The sequence below is a fragment of the Entelurus aequoreus genome, linkage group LG16 (assembly GCF_033978785.1).
Source record: "Entelurus aequoreus isolate RoL-2023_Sb linkage group LG16, RoL_Eaeq_v1.1, whole genome shotgun sequence".
NCBI lineage: Eukaryota > Metazoa > Chordata > Actinopteri > Syngnathiformes > Syngnathidae > Entelurus > Entelurus aequoreus.
Genome location: NC_084746.1, coordinates 191,168 through 211,585, shown reverse-complemented (window position 1 = coordinate 211,585; position 20,418 = coordinate 191,168). Strand labels below are relative to the sequence as shown.

Sequence of the window (20,418 nt, the reverse complement as noted above, 5' to 3'; positions counted from 1 at the left end):
CCACGCAGAAATGCAATGACTTTGCATTCTTTTATACTGATAAAATTGAAGGCATCAGACGCACCATCAATATCTCAAGTAAAAAAGTTGGATCACCACCCCATTTAGGCAAAAGTAACACAGCAATGATGGCAAGCTTTAATGCCATAGACTCTAAAACTCTAGTGGAAACGGTGACAGCTCTAAAGTCATCCACCTGCTGCCTTGATGTTTTACCTACCAACTTCTTTAAGAATGTTTTTGACTGCCTATCAACAGACATCTTGCAAATAGTTAATAATTCTATTAAATCGGGCAATTTCCCGAAGGCTTTCAAAACTGCAGTCATTAAACCTCTTCTAAAAAAGCAGAGCCTAGATGCCTCTGTTATCAACAACTACAGACCAATTTCAAATCTACCATTCATAAGTAAAATAATTGAGAAAGTTGTCCTCCAACAACTAAATCACTTCTTGGCTTCTACTGGCTGCCACAACAACTTCCAGTCAGGATTTCGACCTCTTCATAGCACAGAGACGGCCCTTCTTAAAGTTATAAATGACATCCGTCTAAACACAGACTCTGGCAAAACTTCAGTATTAATGCTTTTGGACCTCAGTGCTGCATTTGACACTGTCGACCACTCAATACTTTTGGACAGGTTGGAAAACTGGGTGGGGATCTCAGGCACAGTTTTAAGCTGGTTCAAGTCATATCTACAAGATAGGAACTATTTTGTTTCCATTGGTGACTTTGTATCAGAACCAACCAACGTAACGTGTGGAGTCCCCCAAGGTTCAATCTTGGGGCCGACTTTATTTAACATCTATATGCTCCCACTAGGACAAATCATGCAAAATAATAACATTGACCATCATTGCTATGCCGATGACACCCAAATCTATGTAGCGCTATCACCAAATGACTATCGCCCCATAGATCTTCTGTGCCAGTGCATTGAGCAAGTCAAACACTGGATGTGCCAAAATTTCCTACAACTAAATGAAGATAAAACTGAGATAATTGTTTTTGGTGCTAAAAAAGAAAGGTTTAAAGTCATCCAACACCTTCAATCACTGTCCCTGAAAACCTCAAATAAAGCCAGAAATCTTGGGGTTATTTTAGATTCTGATTTACATTTCGACAGTCACATCAAATCAGTAACAAAATCGGCCTACTATCACCTCAAAAATGTAAAAAGACTTAGAGGGCTCATGTCAGCTCAAGACTTAGAAAAACTTGTACATGCCTTTATTACCAGTAGGCTAGACTATTGTAATGGTCTCCTTGCAGGTCTTCCCAAAAAAACTGTCAGGCAGCTACAGCTTGTTCAGAACGCTGCTGCTAGAGTTCTAACAAAGACCAAAAAATGTGAGCACATTACAGCAATTCTTAAATCCTTACATTGGCTCCCTGTACATCAGAGAATTGATTTCAAAATCCTCCTGCTCACATATAAATGACTACATGGTCTAGGGCCCAAGTATATCACTGATATGCTCCCACTATATACGCCCTCTAGATCACTAAGATCTTCTGAGAGCAATCTGTTAGCGGTTCCAAGAGTAAACTCAAATCAAGGGAGATCATCATTCAGTCACTATGCAACACATAGCTGGAATAAACTTCCTGAAGATGTCAGACTCTCCCCAACTCTCACTACTTTTAAAACTAGACTGAAGACTTTTATGTTCACCTTAGCTTTCAGCTAAATCTTTTAATCTTTTAACTTTTAACGTCTGCACTGTTTTTATTTTTATTGTCTGCATTTTAATTTTGCTTTTATTTTCTTTCATTTCACTTTGTTGTCTGTGAAGCACTTTGAGTCTGCCTTGTGTATGAAAAGCGCTATACAAATAAAGTTGCCTTGCCTTGCCTTGCCTACAACACATCACTCTTATAGGGGAGCTGCACTTATGTTGCCAATCCTTCACAATCCTTATGAGGGCCAGGAACAACATTTTAATTTTAGCATTGTAATTTGTTAGAATTAGTCTGACTTTTCAAAAGCCAAACATGATCAGATAGCTGAAGGTGTTTCCATCAGTTGTATTAAAACATGATCAGATAGCTGAAGGTGTTTCCATCAGTTGTAGGAAAACATGATCAGATAGCTGAAGGTGTTTCCATCAGTTGTAGGAAAACATGATCAGATAGCTGAAGGTGTTTCCATCAGTTGTAGGAAAACATGATCAGATAGCTGAAGGTGTTTCCATTAGTTGTAGGAAAACATGATCAGATAGCTGAAGGTGTTTCCATCAGTTGTATTAAAACATGATCAGATAGCTGAAGGTGTTTCCATCAGTTGTAGGAAGACATGATCAGATAGCTGAAGGTGTTTCCATCAGTTGTAGGAAAACATGATCAGATAGCTGAAGGTGTTTCCATCAGTTGTAGTAAAACATGATCAGATAGCTGAAGGTGTTTCCATCAGTTGTAGGAAAACATGATCAGATAGCTGAAGGTGTTTCCATCAGTTGTAGTAAAACATGATCAGATAGCTGAAGGTGTTTCCATCAGTTGTAGTAAAACATGATCAGATAGCTGAAGGTGTTTCCATCAGTTGTAGTAAAACATGATCAGATAGCTGAAGGTGTTTCCATCAGTTGTAGGAAGACATGATCAGATAGCTGAAGGTGTTTCCATCAGTTGTAGTAAAACATGATCAGATAGCTGAAGGTGTTTCCATCAGTTGTAGGATGCTTCTTTTCAGCCCAGTTGCAATGAAAGAAGGAATCGTGCCTGGCAGCCCCAACATGGCAGCTGTGCTGAGTGGACAACCTTCACATCAGCTGACAAGTCATCTTTCAACATGATCACGTGTGACGTGGGTTACACTTGAATTGCTATTGCCACATCTGGTGGACACATTTAGAACAGCGCTTTCTTTCATTCAAAAATTGCAGCTCATAAAGGCTTAGTGGCCACATGTGTGGACAGCACCTTTTAGCTCTTATTTGGGGTCTTATGGCTGCTTATGTGGACACGTATACTGCCATCTGGTGGTGTCAGAAGAGTATAACATACAATGGAAATTGGAAAAAAAAGTGTAAAAATACAAATTTGCATGTCACTACACATGAAGTACACGTTTGTGTACTTATGGACTAATAAGTACATCGTATCAAAAGACGACTTTTAGTTTTTATTGTAATTAGGGTCCAATAAGCCCAAATAGCAAAGAGAAATAAAAAAGCATGTAAACAAACAGCTTGGGTCTTAAAGCTGTTCTGTACCCGAATGTTTGACACCCTGACCTGGATGAAGGAGAGCATCCATGGATATGGAGAAAATCCAAGATGATTGGTTTGGTTTCCAATGAGGACACCCATGATGATTGGCTGGTTTACGTATGATGAGTCACGATTGGCTGAGGACAACATTAGCCATCATACGTCACACGTGATGCAGAAGTAAACATGGCTGCCACTCTACATGCATTTCTGACAGTTTCAGCTATTTTGTGCAATCTATGTCAACCTTTTGTCAACACAATGATTGGACAGAGATGATTAAGAAATGAGATGATTGGACAGAGATGATTAAGAAATGAGATGATTGGACAGAGATGATTAAGAAATGAGATGATTGGACAGAGATGATTAAGAAATGAGATGATTGGACAGAGATGATTAAGAAATTAGATGATTGGACAGAGATGATTAAGAAATGAGATGATTGGACGTAGATGATTAAGAAATGAGATGATTGGACGTAGATGATTAAGAAATGAGATGATTGGACGTAGATGATTAAGAAATGAGATGATTGGACGTAGATGATTAAGAAATGAGATGATTGGACGTAGATGATTAAGAAATGAGATGATTGGACAGAGATGATTAAGAAATGAGATGATTGGACGTAGATGATTAAGAAATGAGATGATTGGACGTAGATGATTAAGAAATTAGATGATTGGACGTAGATGATTAAGAAATGAGATGATTGGACGTAGATGATTAAGAAATGAGATGATTGGACGTAGATGATTAAGAAATGAGATGATTGGACAGAGATGATTAAGAAATGAGATGATTGGACAGAGATGATTAAGAAATGAGATGATTGGACGTAGATGATTAAGAAATGAGATGATTGGACAGAGATGATTAAGAAATGAGATGATTGGACAGAGATGATTAAGAAATGAGATGATTGGACATAGATGATTAAGAAATGAGATGATTGGACAGAGATGATTAAGAAATGAGATGATTGGACAGAGATGATTAAGAAATGAGATGATTGGACAGAGATGATTAAGAAATGAGATGATTGGACGTAGATGATTAAGAAATGAGATGATTGGACGTAGATGATTAAGAAATGAGATGATTGGACATAGATGATTAAGAAATGAGATGATTGGACAGAGATGATTAAGAAATGAGATGATTGGACAGAGATGATTAAGAAATGAGATGATTGGACAGAGATGATTAAGAAATGAGAGGGCGAGCCTTCTGGCCTTTTGCAGTTTGATGGAACATTTGCTAGCACGTTAGCTCTGAAGAGCGTGTTGGCGAGCAGTCGCAGACACGAGTGGTGTAAGTTCCTTAAACATGCTATTTTGACCTCTTTTCTGCTCATTTGTCAAGCCATGCTGCTTACGAAACACTAGTAGAACAGTCCTGCCATCAAAATATGCTGCTTAGTAAACACTAGTAGAACAGTCCTGCCATCAAAATATGCTGCTTAGTAAACACTAGTAGAACAGTCCTGCCATCAAAATATGCTGCTTACGAAACACTAGTAGAACAGTCCTGCCATCAAAATATGCTGCTTAGTAAACACTAGTAGAACAGTCCTGCCATCAAAATATGCTGCTTAGTAAACACTAGTAGAACAGTCCTGCCATCAAAATATGCTGCTTAGTAAACACTAGTAGAACAGTCCTGCCATCAAAATATGCTGCTTAGTAAACACTAGTAGAACAGTCCTAGCATCAAAATATGCTGCTTAGTAAACACTAGTAGAACAGTCCTAGCATCAAAATATGCTGCTTAGTAAACACTAGTAGAACAGTCCTAGCATCAAAATATGCTGCTTAGTAAACACTAGTAGAACATTCCTGCCATCAAAATATGCTGCTTAGTAAACACTAGTAGAACAGTCCTAGCATCAAAATATACTGCTTAGTAAACACTAGTAGAACAGTCCTGGCATCAAAATATGCTGCTTAGTAAACACTAGTAGAACAGTCCTAGCATCAAAATATGCTGCTTAGTAAACACTAGTAGAACAGTCCTGCCATCAAAATATGCTGCTTAGTAAACACTAGTAGAACAGTCCTGCCATCAAAATATGCTGCTTAGTAAACAGTAGTAGAACAGTCCTAGCATCAAAATATGCTGCTTAGTAAACACTAGTAGAACAGTCCTAGCATCAAAATATGCTGCTTAGTAAACACTAGTAGAACAGTCCTGCCATCAAAATATGCTGCTTAGTAAACACTAGTAGAACAGTCCTAGCATCAAAATATTCTGCTTAGTAAACACTAGTAGAACAGTCCTGCCATCAAAATATGCTGCTTAGTAAACACTAGTAGAACAGTCCTGCCATCAAAATATACTGCTTAGTAAACACTAGTAGAACAGTCCTGGCATCAAAATATGCTGCTTAGTAAACACTAGTAGAACAGTCCTAGCATCAAAATATGCTGCTTAGTAAACACTAGTAGAACAGTCCTGCCATCAAAATATGCTGCTTAGTAAACACTAGTAGAACAGTCCTGCCATCAAAATATGCTGCTTAGTAAACACTAGTAGAACAGTCCTGCCATCAAAATATGCTGCTTAGTAAACACTAGTAGAACAGTCCTGCCATCAAAATATGCTGCTTAGTAAACACTAGTAGAACAGTCCTGCCATCAAAATATGCTGCTTAGTAAACACTAGTAGAACAGTCCTGCCATCAAAATATTCTGCTTAGTAAACACTAGTAGAACAGTCCTGCCATCAAAATATGCTGCTTAGTAAACACTAGTAGAACAGTCCTGCCATCAAAATATGCTGCTTAGTAAACACTAGTAGAACAGTCCTGCCATCAAAATATGCTGCTTAGTAAACACTAGTAGAACAGTCCTGCCATCAAAATATGCTGCTTAGTAAACACTAGTAGAACAGTCCTGGCATCAAAATATGCTGCTTAGTAAACACTAGTAGAACAGTCCTGCCATCAAAATATGCTGCTTAGTAAACACTAGTAGAACAGTCCTGCCATCAAAATATGCTGCTTAGTAAACACTAGTAGAACAGTCCTGCCATCAAAATATGCTGCTTAGTAAACACTAGTAGAACAGTCCTGGCATCAAAATATGCTGCTTAGTAAACACTAGTAGAACAGTCCTGCCATCAAAATATGCTGCTTCGTAAACACTAGTAGAACAGTCCTAGCATCAAAATATGCTGCTTAGTAAACACTAGTAGAACAGTCCTAGCATCAAAATACGCTGCTTAGTAAACACTAGTAGAACAGTCCTGCCATCAAAATATGCTGCTTAGTAAACACTAGTAGAACAGTCCTGCCATCAAAATATGCTGCTTAGTAAACACTAGTAGAACAGTCCTGCCATCAAAATATGCTGCTCAGTAAACACTAGTAGAACAGTCCTAGCATCAAAATATGCTGCTTAGTAAACACTAGTAGAACAGTCCTGCCATCAAAATATGCTGCTTAGTAAACACTAGTAGAACAGTCCTGGCATCAAAATATGCTGCTTAGTAAACACTAGTAGAACAGTCCTGGCATCAAAATATGCTGCTTAGTAAACACTAGTAGAACAGTCCTGCCATCAAAATATGCTGCTTAGTAAACACTAGTAGAACAGTCCTGCCATCAAAATATGCTGCTTAGTAAACACTAGTAGAACAGTCCTGGCATCAAAATATGCTGCTTAGTAAACACTAGTAGAACAGTCCTGCCATCAAAATATGCTGCTTAGTAAACACTAGTAGAACAGTCCTGCCATCAAAATATGCTGCTTAGTAAACACTAGTAGAACAGTCCTGCCATCAAAATATGCTGCTTAGTAAACACTAGTAGAACAGTCCTGGCATCAAAATATGCTGCTTAGTAAACACTAGTAGAACAGTCCTGCCATCAAAATATGCTGCTTCGTAAACACTAGTAGAACAGTCCTAGCATCAAAATATGCTGCTTAGTAAACACTATTAGAACAGTCATAGCATCAAAATATGCTGCTTAGTAAACACTAGTAGAACAGTCCTGCCATCAAAATATGCTGCTTAGTAAACACTAGTAGAACAGTCCTGCCATCAAAATATGCTGCTTGGTAAACACTAGTAGAACAGTCCTGCCATCAAAATATGCTGCTCAGTAAACACTAGTAGAACAGTCCTAGCATCAAAATATGCTGCTTAGTAAACACTAGTAGAACAGTCCTGCCATCAAAATATGCTGCTTAGTAAACACTAGTAGAACAGTCCTGGCATCAAAATATGCTGCTTAGTAAACACTAGTAGAACAGTCCTGGCATCAAAATATGCTGCTTAGTAAACACTAGTAGAACAGTCCTAGCATCAAAATATGCTGCTTAGTAAACACTAGTAGAACAGTCCTGCCATCAAAATATGCTGCTTAGTAAACACTAGTAGAACAGTCCTGCCATCAAAATATGCTGCTTAGTAAACACTAGTAGAACAGTCCTGCCATCAAAATATGCTGCTTAGTAAACACTAGTAGAACAGTCCTGCCATCAAAATATGCTGCTTAGTAAACACTAGTAGAACAGTCCTGCCATCAAAATATGCTGCTCAGTAAACACTAGTAGAACAGTCCTAGCATCAAAATATGCTGCTTAGTAAACACTAGTAGAACAGTCCTGCCATCAAAATATGCTGCTTAGTAAACACTAGTAGAACAGTCCTGGCATCAAAATATGCTGCTTAGTAAACACTAGTAGAACAGTCCTGGCATCAAAATATGCTGCTTAGTAAACACTAGTAGAACAGTCCTAGCATCAAAATATGCTGCTTAGTAAACACTAGTAGAACAGTCCTGCCATCAAAATATGCTGCTTAGTAAACACTAGTAGAACAGTCCTGCCATCAAAATATGCTGCTTAGTAAACACTAGTAGAACAGTCCTGCCATCAAAATATGCTGCTTAGTAAACACTAGTAGAACAGTCCTGCCATCAAAATATGCTGCTTGGTAAACACTAGTAGAACAGTCCTGCCATCAAAATATGCTGCTTAGTAAACACTAGTAGAACAGTCCTAGCATCAAAATATGCTGCTTAGTAAACACTAGTAGAACAGTCCTGCCATCAAAATATGCTGCTTAGTAAACACTAGTAGAACAGTCCTGCCATCAAAATATGCTGCTTAGTAAACACTAGTAGAACAGTCCTGCCATCAAAATATGCTGCTTAGTAAACACTAGTAGAACAGTCCTGCCATCAAAATATGCTGCTTAGTAAACACTAGTAGAACAGTCCTGCCATCACAATATGCTGCTTAGTAAACACTAGTAGAACAGTCCTGGCATCAAAATATGCTGCTTAGTAAACACTAGTAGAACAGTCCTAGCATCAAAATATGCTGCTTAGTAAACACTAGTAGAACAGTCCTGCCATCAAAATATGCTGCTTAGTAAACACTAGTAGAACAGTCCTGCCATCAAAATATGCTGCTTAGTAAACACTAGTAGAACAGTCCTGCCATCAAAATATGCTGCTTAGTAAACACTAGTAGAACAGTCCTGCCATCAAAATATGCTGCTTAGTAAACACTAGTAGAACAGTCCTGCCATCAAAATATGCTGCTTAGTAAACACTAGTAGAACAGTCCTGGCATCAAAATATGCTGCTTAGTAAACACTAGTAGAACAGTCCTGCCATCAAAATATGCTGCTTAGTAAACACTAGTAGAACAGTCCTGCCATCAAAATATGCTGCTTAGTAAACACTAGTAGAACAGTCCTGGCATCAAAATATGCTGCTTAGTAAACACTAGTAGAACTGTCCTGCCATCAAAATATGCTGCTTAGTAAACACTAGTAGAACAGTCCTAGCATCAAAATATGCTGCTTAGTAAACACTAGTAGAACAGTCCTGCCATCAAAATATGCTGCTTAGTAAACACTAGTAGAACAGTCCTGCCATCAAAATATGCTGCTTAGTAAACACTAGTAGAACAGTCCTGCCATCAAAATATGCTGCTTAGTAAACACTAGTAGAACAGTCCTAGCATCAAAATATGCTGCTTAGTAAACACTAGTAGAACAGTCCTAGCATCAAAATATGTTAAATGTCATTCTAAAGATGGAATGTGTTGATGTTTGCTTTGTGGGACAAATATGTTCTTTGCACTTTTTCTTTGGCCATGTTATTGTCATGTGCTTTGTGTTGAATATATCCTGTGCTCAAAAGTCTCCATTCTAATAGAAAGTATATATTTTGGTGTTTACTTCATAGTATTTGTATTGTTTCTTTGTCTTTTATGTACAGTGTTTTGTTTACAGTGTTTTTTCACTCATTTTGGTACTGCAAGTTTGGAAGTTAAAAGAAATGTTAAAATGTTAAAAAGCCAGACAAAGTGCATCTTTCGTCTGTGTTGATTATAATAAACAATCAAACTTTGCATTTTTTCTTTGCCTATTTGTTTGGAGGAAAGTTGTACATGAAGTTGAGATATATATTGAAATATATGTAGTGTTGATTTAGCAAACTACTTCTAATGTTTGAAAGCTAATTCTCTTTGGGGATAGTTTTTCCTGTCTTAGCTACGTTTAATCACGGCTAGCTAGTAGCTTAGCTTACTACATTTTTCAAGTAGCTTGCCCATCACTGGTTATACATTATTATTAGTGATTCCACCAAATAATGTACATTTTCTTCCAGATTGTCCTCATTAAGTCTTTCCTTGAATGACAGCAGCATTTTGTCTCTGCAGACCTGCTTTCGACTTCAACATCTGAAATGAAAATAATACCATTCCTTTTCATTGAAAGTGTGTCATACCTTTTACGAGATGGAGCCCAACTCTCTTGTAAGTCAAAGACAAATCTCTATTTTGCATTTGCACAATAGTCCCTTGTAAGGAGAGTTGAAGAATATCCTGTCAGTGTGTTGAGTTGTGAAGAAACACACACACAACCGTTCCAAACCAAGAAGTTCATTCCGGAAAAACCAGTTAGTTTGTTTAACACGATGACAGCTTTCTTAAAGTTACACTCACCTGACAATCAAACATGTTCTGTATCTAAGTCCAACATCTTTAAACACTAACCACTACCGTTTACCACTAACATTGACTACTACCATTACCATTGTCCAATAAAAAACAGCAAAACAATACAATGTCAAATGTGAACAAAATATTGTCCTGATTAACATTTTGTCCTTCTGATCTCAATCACATTTTTTTGGCCTCAGATTTGATTTTGAGTTCTGATCCGATACTGTAGATGGGGTCAGCAACCCGTGGCTCATGCGGCTCTTTAGCACCGCCCTAGTGGCTCCCTGGACCGCTTTCAGAGATGTGGGAAATGGAACAAGATGAAGAAGAAAAAAAAGTGTTTTAATATATTTTCTGCAGGAGAACAAACATGACACAAAGCTTCCTAATTGTTTTAAATGCCACTCTTTATATTCAACATGCTAATTGTTATAAATGCCACTCTTTATATTCAACATGCTAATTGTTATAAATGCCACTCTTTATATTCAACATGCTAATTGTTATAAATGCCACTCTTTATATTCAACATGCTAATTGTTATAAATGCCACTTTATATTCAACATGCTAATTGTTATAAATGCCACTCTTTATATTCAACATGCTAATTGTTATAAATGCCACTCTTTATATTCAACATGCTAATTGTTATAAATGCCACTCTTTATATTCAACATGCTAATTGTTATAAATGCCACTTTATATTCAACATGCTAATTGTTATAAATGCCACTCTTTATATTCAACATGCTAATTGTTATAAATGCCACTCTTTATATTCAACATGCTAATTGTTATAAATGCCACTCTTTATATTCAACATGCTAATTGTTATAAATGCCACTCTTTATATTCAACATGCTAATTGTTATAAATGACACTCTTTATATTCAACATGCTAATTGTTATAAATGCCACACTTTATATTCAACATGCTAATTGTTATAAATGCCACTCTTTATATTCAACATGATAATTGTTATAAATGCCACTCTTTATATTCAACATGCTAATTGTTATAAATGACACTCTTTATATTCAACATGCTAATTGTTATAAATGCCACTCTTTATATTCAACATGCTAATTGTTATAAATGCCACTCTTTATATTCAACATGCTAATTGTTATAAATGACACTCTTTATATTCAACATGCTTCACTGAGGAGACCATTTGGCAAGCATTGTTTTGTCCTACTCATTTCAGCCATCCTTGAACTCACCGTAGTTTGTTTACATGTACAACTTTCTCCGATGCTGCCACAGAAAGACGTGTTTTATGACACTCCTTCTTTGTCTCATTTTGTCCACCAAATGTTTTATGCTGTGTGTGAATGCACAAAGGTGAGCTTTGTTGATGTTATTGATTTGCTGGAGTGCTGATCAGGCATATTTGGTCACTGCATGACTGCAAGCTAATCGATGCTAAAATGCTATTTAGGCTAGCTGTATGTACATATTGCATCATTATGCCTCGTTTGTAGCTATACTTATAAATAAATGATAAATGGCTTATACTTGTATAGCGCTTTTCTACCTTCAAGGTACTCAAAGCCCTTTGACAGTATTTCCACATTTACCCATTCACACACACATTCACACACACATTCACACACACATTCACACACACATTCACACACTGATGGCGGGAGCTGCCATGCAAGGCGCTAACCAGCAGCCATCAGAGGCAAAGGGTGAAGTGTCTTGCCCAAGGACACAACAGACGTAACTAGGAAGGTAGAAGGTGGGAATTGAACCCCAGTAACCAGCAACCCTCCGATTGCTGGCACAGCCACTCTATCAACTTCGCCACTCATTTCATTTCCTTGACTTATGTCCTCTGTGTATTTCATTTATATTTGCATGACACATTATCTGTATGTAATATTAGCTGTATTTCTCATAGTTGTTTGTGTGCCATGTTGTTCCAGACCACAGCAAACGTTACCCAGCTTGCAAAGATTGTAATAAATCTACTAGAAGAAGACAGCCTGCCGTTACCTTTAACTTGCACACACACATCTATACCTTTAACTTGCACACACACATCTATACCTTTAACTTGCACACACACATCTATACCTTTAACTTGCACACACACATCTATACCTTTAACTTGCACACACACATCTATACCTTTAACTTGCACACACACATCTATACCTTTAACTTGCACACACACATCTATACCTTTAACTTGCACACACACATCTATACCTTTAACTTGCACACACACATCTATACCTTTAACTTGCACACACACATCTATACCTTTAACTTGCACACACACATCTATACCTTTAACTTGCACACACACACACATCTATACCTTTAACTTGCACACACACACACATCTATACCTTTAACTTGCACACACACATCTATACCTTTAACTTGCACACACACATCTATACCTTTAACTTGCACACACATCTATACCTTTAACTTGCACACACACATCTATACCTTTAACTTGCACACACACATCTATACCTTTAACTTGCACACACACATCTATACCTTTAACTTGCACACACACATCTATACCTTTAACTTGCACACACACATCTATACCTTTAACTTGCACACACACATCTATACCTTTAACTTGCACACACACATCTATACCTTTAACTTGCACACACACATCTATACCTTTAACTTGCACACACACATCTATACCTTTAACTTGCACACACACATCTATACCTTTAACTTGCACACACACATCTATACCTTTAACTTGCACACACATCTATACCTTTAACTTGCACACACACATCTATACCTTTAACTTGCACACACACATCTATACCTTTAACTTGCACACACACATCTATACCTTTAACTTGCACACACACATCTATACCTTTAACTTGCACACACACATCTATACCTTTAACTTGCACACAGACATCTATACCTTTAACTTGCACACACACACATCTATACCTTTAACTTGCACGCACACATCTATACCTTTAACTTGCACACACACATCTATACCTTCAACTTGCACACACACACATCTATACCTTTAACTTGCACACACACATCTATACCTTTAACTTGCACACACACACATCTATACCTTTAACTTGCACGCACACATCTATACCTTTAACTTGCACACACACATCTATACCTTTAACTTGCACACACACACATCTATACCTTTAACTTGCACACACACATCTATACCTTTTGTCATGCTGAGTCAGTCATTTCCAGAAGTTATCTCATCCTGTGTGAATCCTCCATTTTACTAATGAGTTCCAATGTTGCAAAAATGTGTAGAAAAAATATTACATTTCAACATTTCTGTCAACGAAGATTTGTGTCAGCCTTTAAAAGTAGGCTAATATAGCTAATATAGACACTTACATCATGTGTTGCCTTCATTATAACACTTATATAAGACTTTTAAAGTAATTTTGATAGTAGGCTAATATAGACACTTACATCATGTGTTGTCTTCATTATAACACTTATATAAGACTTTTAAAGTCATTTTGATAGTAGGCTAATATAGACACTTACATCATGTGTTGTCTTCATTATAAGACTTATATAAGACTTTTAAAGTCATTTTGATAGTAGGCTAATATAGACACTTACATCATGTGTTGTCTTCATTATAACACTTATATAAGACTGTTAAAGTCATTTTGATAGTAGGCTAATATAGACACTTACATCATGTGTTGTCTTCATTATAAGACTTATATAAGACTTTTAAAGTCATTTTGATAGTAGGCTAATATAGACACTTACATCATGTGTTGTCTTCATTATAACACTTATATAAGACTGTTAAAGTCATTTTGATAGTAGGCTAATATAGACACTTACATCATGTGTTGCCTTCATTATAAGACTTATATAAGACTTTTAATTTTTTGACCACAAGGAAGTGTGTTAAATGCACATTTAAATACAATTGTTTTAGCTTTTTGAAAAAGAAAACATGCTTCATAGGCAATTATGCAAACTATAAGATGACATGGCCACGCCCCCTCAGTCACAAAAAGATTATGGCTCTGTGGGAAATACTGACACCACCAGGTTAAGCTGGAATGCCCCCAAAAGAGATGAATCTTCACTTTGTGTTTTGTTTGGCCACTTGTCAAACATCTACAGAGATGTCACTGATTTACAACCTGGAAACATTTTGGAAATTCCAGTTTGACCAGAACCTCCACGACCGTTTAAACATTAGCAGAGAAAACATCCGCACTTGCAGATGTAGAAGCCACCCCTTCTTATTCCCATCAGCCTGTTTGTTTACATTATATTGTATATTGTAGATGTAGAAGCCACCCCTTCTTATTCCCATCAGCCTGTTTGTTTACATGATATTGTATATTGTAGATGTAGAAGCCACCCCTTCTTATTCCCATCAGCCTGTTTGTTTACATTATATTGTATATTGTAGATGTAGAAGCCACCCCTTCTTATTCCCATCAGCCTGTTTGTTTACATGATATTGTATATTGTAGATGTAGAAGCCACCCCTTCTTATTCCCATCAGCCTGTTTGTTTACATTATATTGTATATTGTAGATGTAGAAGCCACCCCTTCTTATTCCCATCAGCCTGTTTGTTTACATGATATTGTATATTGTAGATGTAGAAGCCACCCCTTCTTATTCCCATCAGCCTGTTTGTTTACATTATATTGTATATTGTAGATGTAGAAGCCACCCCTTCTTATTCCCATCAGCCTGTTTGCATTACTGTCACCAGCAAGAGGACAAACCTTAGCCTTAGGGCCTACTGACACAACCCTGTCTAAGTGCGTGTGTGCGCGTGTACAAGTGTGTGTGTGTGTGTGTGTGTGTGTGTGTGCATGTGTGTGTGTGCGTATGTGTGTGTGTGTGCATGTGTGTGTGTGTGTGCGTGCAGAGCCAAGCCAACATGTGACAGTGAGTTCTAAAGCAATCATCATCAAAGAGCCAGCAGCTCCAATAGGAAGAAGATGAGGACATTCTCTGTTATGTCCTGAAGATCAACTGGATATATTATATATATGATTATATATATTATCTATATGATTACATATATTATCTATATGATTACATATATTATATATATGATTATATATATTATCTATATGATTACATATATTATATATATGATTATATATATTATCTATATGATTACATATATTATATATATGATTATATATATCATCTATATGATTACATATATTATATATATGATTACATATATTATCTATATGATTACATATATTATATATATGATTATATATATTATCTATATGATTACATATATTATATATATGATTATATATATTATCTATATGATTACATATATTATCTATATGATTACATATATTATATATATGATTACATATATTATCTATATGATTACATATATTATCTATATGATTACATATATTATATATATGATTATATATATTATCTATATGATTACATATATTATCTATATGATTACATATATTATATATATGATTATATATATTATCTATATGATTACATATATTATATATATGATTACATATATTATCTATATGATTACATATATTATCTATATGATTACATATATTATATATATGATTACATATATTATCTATATGATTACATATATTATCTATATAATTACATATATTATCTATACGATTACATATATTATCTATATGATTACATATATTATATATATGATTATATATATTATCTATATGATTACATATATTATCTATACGATTACATATATTATCTATATGATTACATATATTATCTATATGATTACATATTTGATATTCTCACAAAGACTATGTTTACACTGCAGGCCAAAATGGACAAAATCAGATATTTTTCCCAGCTGACTGATTAGACTACAAGTCAAATGTGTTTTTTATAAGACTCCGGTATACACTGGCACAGGGCCCAATGTGGCCCCGATGTCACTTACATGGGCAGTTCCATAATGTGGCCCCGATGTCACTTCCATGGGCAGTTCCATAATGTGGCCCCGATGTCACTTACATGGGCAGTTCCATAATGTGGCCCCGATGTCACTTCCATGGGCAGTTCCATAATGTGGCCCCGATGTCACTTCCATGGGCAGTTCCATAATGTGGCCCCGATGTCACTTACATGGGCAGTTCCATAATGTGGCCCCGATGTCACTTCCATGGGCAGTTCCATAATGTGGCCCCGATGTCACTTCCATGGGCAGTTCCATAATGTGGCCCCGATGTCACTTCCATGGGCAGTTCCATAATGTGGCCCCGATGTCACTTCCATGGGCAGTTCCATAATGTGGCCCCGATGTCACTTCCATGGGCAGTTCCATAATGTGGCCCCGATGTCACTTCCATGGGCAGTTCCATAATGTGGCCCCGATGTCACTTCCATGGGCAGTTCCATAATGTGGCCCCGATGTCACTTCCATGGGCAGTTCCATAATGTGGCCCCGATGTCACTTCCATGGGCAGTTCCATAATGTGGCCCCGATGTCACTTCCATGGGCAGTTCCATAATGTGGCCCCGATGTCACTTCCATGGGCAGTTCCATAATGTGGCCCCGACGTCACTTCCATGGGCAGTTCCATAATGTGGCCCCGATGTCACTTCCATGGGCAGTTCCATAATGTGGCCCCGATGTCACTTCCATGGGCAGTTCCATAATGTGGCCCCGATGTCACTTCCATGGGCAGTTCCATAATGTGGCCCCGATGTCACTTCCATGGGCAGTTCCATAATGTGGCCCCGATGTCACTTCCATGGGCAGTTCCATAATGTGGCCCCGATGTCACTTCCATGGGCAGTTCCATAATGTGGCCCCGATGTCACTTCCATGGGCAGTTCCATAATGTGGCCCCGACGTCACTTCCATGGGCAGTTCCATAATGTGGCCCCGATGTCACTTCCATGGGCAGTTCCATAATGTGGCCCCGATGTCACTTACATGGGCAGTTCCATAATGTGGCCCCGATGTCACTTCCATGGGCAGTTCCATAATGTGGCCCCGATGTCACTTCCATGGGCAGTTCCATAATGTGGCCCCGATGTCACTTCCATGGGCAGTTCCATAATGTGGCCCCGATGTCACTTCCATGGGCAGTTCCATAATGTGGCCCCGATGTCACTTCCATGGGCAGTTCCATAATGTGGCCCCGATGTCACTTCCATGGGCAGTTCCATAATGTGGCCCCGATGTCACTTACATGGGCAGTTCCATAATGTGGCCCCGATGTCACTTCCATGGGCAGTTCCATAATGTGGCCCCGATGTCACTTCCATGGGCAGTTCCATAATGTGGCCCCGATGTCACTTCCATGGGCAGTTCCATAATGTGGCCCCGATGTCACTTACATGGGCAGTTCCATAATGTGGCCCCGATGTCACTTACATGGGCAGTTCCATAATGTGGCCCCGATGTCACTTCCATGGGCAGTTCCATAATGTGGCCCCGATGTCACTTACATGGGCAGTTCCATAATGTGGCCCCGATGTCACTTCCATGGGCAGTTCCATAATGTGGCCCCGATGTCACTTACATGGGCAGTTCCATAATGTGGCCCCGATGTCACTTCCATGGGCAGTTCCATAATGTGGCCCCGATGTCACGCCAGAGAGGAGTTGCACAGTGTGACAGGAGTTTTGGAGTCTATTAGTCCTGCACTTGGGATGAAGCAGTCCAGTACTGAACAGTCTAGCACTGAACAGTCTAGTACTGAACAGTCTAGTGCTGAACAGTATAGTACTGAACAGTATAGTACTGAACAGTCTAGCACTGAACAGTCTAGTACTGAACAGTCTAGTACTGAACAGTATAGTACTGAACAGTCTAGCACTGAACAGTCTAGTGCTGAACAGTCTAGTACTGAACAGTCTAGTGCTGAACAGTCTAGGGCTGAACAGTCTAGTACTGAACAGTATAGTACTGAACAGTCTAGCACTGAACAGTCTAGTGCTGAACAGTCTAGTACTGAACAGTATAGTACTGAACAGTCTAACACTGAACAGTCTAGCACTGAACAGTCTAGTGCTGAACAGTCTAGTACTGAACAGTCTAGTACTGAACAGTCTAGCACTGAACAGTATAGTACTGAACAGTCTAGCACTGGACAGTCTAGTGCTGAACAGTCTAGCACTGAACAGTATAGTACTGAACAGTCTAGCACTGGACAGTCTAGTGCTGAACAGTCTAGCACTGAACATGCTCCTCTGGCTATGCAGAGGGTGACTGCCATCATCCACGATGTTCACTAGTTTTTCCGGGCTAGCTTTTAACTCACCCTTATTTTACAGTGGGTCCTTAAAAAGAGCAGCACGGGCTTGTAACTCTGACAAAATAAATAGACCAAAGTCAAACGTTTACTGTCTACTGCAGTGCTTCTCAAATATTTCCCAATACCGAAGGGAGAAGTTTGGCCCCCCGGTCCTTAGCTTTCTGGAAATGTGGCCCTCCAAACAATTTAGTTGAATAGGCCTGTCCTAAACATTCCTGACAATTCCTTTCATACACTATGGCATTTTGAAGGGTTTTTTTTGGACATATAACCCAATAACAAAATCCTACTGTGGCCTTAATACTGTGATAACATCATACCGTGAGATTTTGCTATCTTTGCATGCCAAGAAGATACTGAACAGAAACGTAGACAAGCACATGTTATGGACAGTGCACAGTGAGAAACATGTTGACATAGTAAGCTTAGCATAGTAGAGTTGCAGCAATAACTGGCTGAATGGTAGAAGTGCAGTAGAAACTGTCAGAAGCATAGTAGAGTTGCAGCAATAACTGGCTGAACGGTAGAAGTGCAGTAGAAACTGTCAGAAGCATAGTAGAGTTGCAGCAATAACTGGCTGAATGGTAGAAGTGCAGTAGAAACTGTCAGAAGCATAGTAGAGTTGCAGCAATAACTGGCTGAATGGTAGAAGTGCAGTAGAAACTGTCAGAAGCATAGTAGAGTTGCAGCAATAACTGGCTGAATAGTAGAAGTGCAGTAGAAACTGTCAGAAGCATAGTAGAGTTGCAGCAATAACTGGCTGAATGGTAGAAGTGCAGTAGAAACTGTCAGAAGCATAGTAGAGTTGCAGCAATAACTGGCTGAATGGTAGAAGTGCAGTAGAAACTGTCAGAAGCATAGTAGAGTTGCAGCAATAACTGGCTGAATGGTAGAAGTGCAGTAGAAACTGTCAGAAGCATAGTAGAGTTGCAGCAATAACTGGCTGAATGGTAGAAGTGCAGTAGAAACTGTCAGAAGCATAGTAGAGTTGCAGCAATAACTGGCTGAATGGTAGAAGTGCAGTAGAAACTGTCAGAAGCATAGTAGAGTTGCAGCAATAACTGGCTGAATGGTAGAAGTGCAGTAGAAACTGTCAGAAGCATAGTAGAGTTGCAGCAATAACTGGCTGAACGGTAGAAGTGCAGTAGAAACTGTCAGAAGCATAGTAGAGTTGCAGCAATAACTGGCTGAATGGTAGAAGTGCAGTAGAAACTGTCAGAAGCATAGTAGAGTTGCAGCAATAACTGGCTGAATGGTAGAAGTGCAGTAGAAACTGTCAGAAGCATAGTAGAGTTGCAGCAATAACTGGCTGAATAGTAGAAGTGCAGTAGAAACTGTCAGAAGCATAGTAGAGTTGCAGCAATAACTGGCTGAATGGTAGAAGTGCAGTAGAAACTGTCAGAAGCATAGTAGAGTTGCAGCAATAACTGGCTGAATGGTAGAAGTGCAGTAGAAACTGTCAGAAGCATAGTAGAGTTGCAGCAATAACTGGCTGAATGGTAGAAGTGCAGTAGAAACTGTCAGAAGCATAGTAGAGTTGCAGCAATAACTGGCTGAATGGTAGAAGTGCAGTAGAAACTGTCAGAAGCATAGTAGAGTTGCAGCAATAACTGGCTGAATGGTAGAAGTGCAGTAGAAACTGTCAGAAGCATAGTAGAGTTGCAGCAATAACTGGCTGAATGGTAGAAGTGCAGTAGAAACTGTCAGAAGCATAGTAGAGTTGCAGCAATAACTGGCTGAACGGTAGAAGTGCAGTAGAAACTGTCAGAAGCATAGTAGAGTTGCAGCAATAACTGGCTGAATGGTAGAAGTGCAGTAGAAACTGTCAGAAGCATAGTAGAGTTGCAGCAATAACTGGCTGAATGGTAGAAGTGCAGTAGAAACTGTCAGAAGCATAGTAGAGTTGCAGCAATAACTGGCTGAATAGTAGAAGTGCAGTAGAAACTGTCAGA

At 38.4% G+C, this 20,418-nt stretch overlaps 1 protein-coding gene across 4 annotated transcripts in view; it reads right to left on the bottom strand.

Annotated features, from left to right (window-relative positions):
• The window catches only part of LOC133631474 (liprin-beta-2-like), a 126,809-nt gene that overhangs the window by 92,752 nt on the left and 13,639 nt on the right, over positions 1–20,418 (bottom strand). For 2 of the 4 annotated variants that reach the window (XM_062023692.1, XM_062023691.1), the window contains exon 1: positions 9,967–10,099. The exons of 1 other annotated variant lie outside the window; for it this stretch is intronic. The gene's annotated coding sequence lies outside the window, so the exon portion shown is untranslated. Of the gene's footprint in view, positions 1–9,966; positions 10,100–20,418 lie in introns of those variants that run through there. One more of the 4 variants, XM_062023690.1, reaches the window with a different exon arrangement.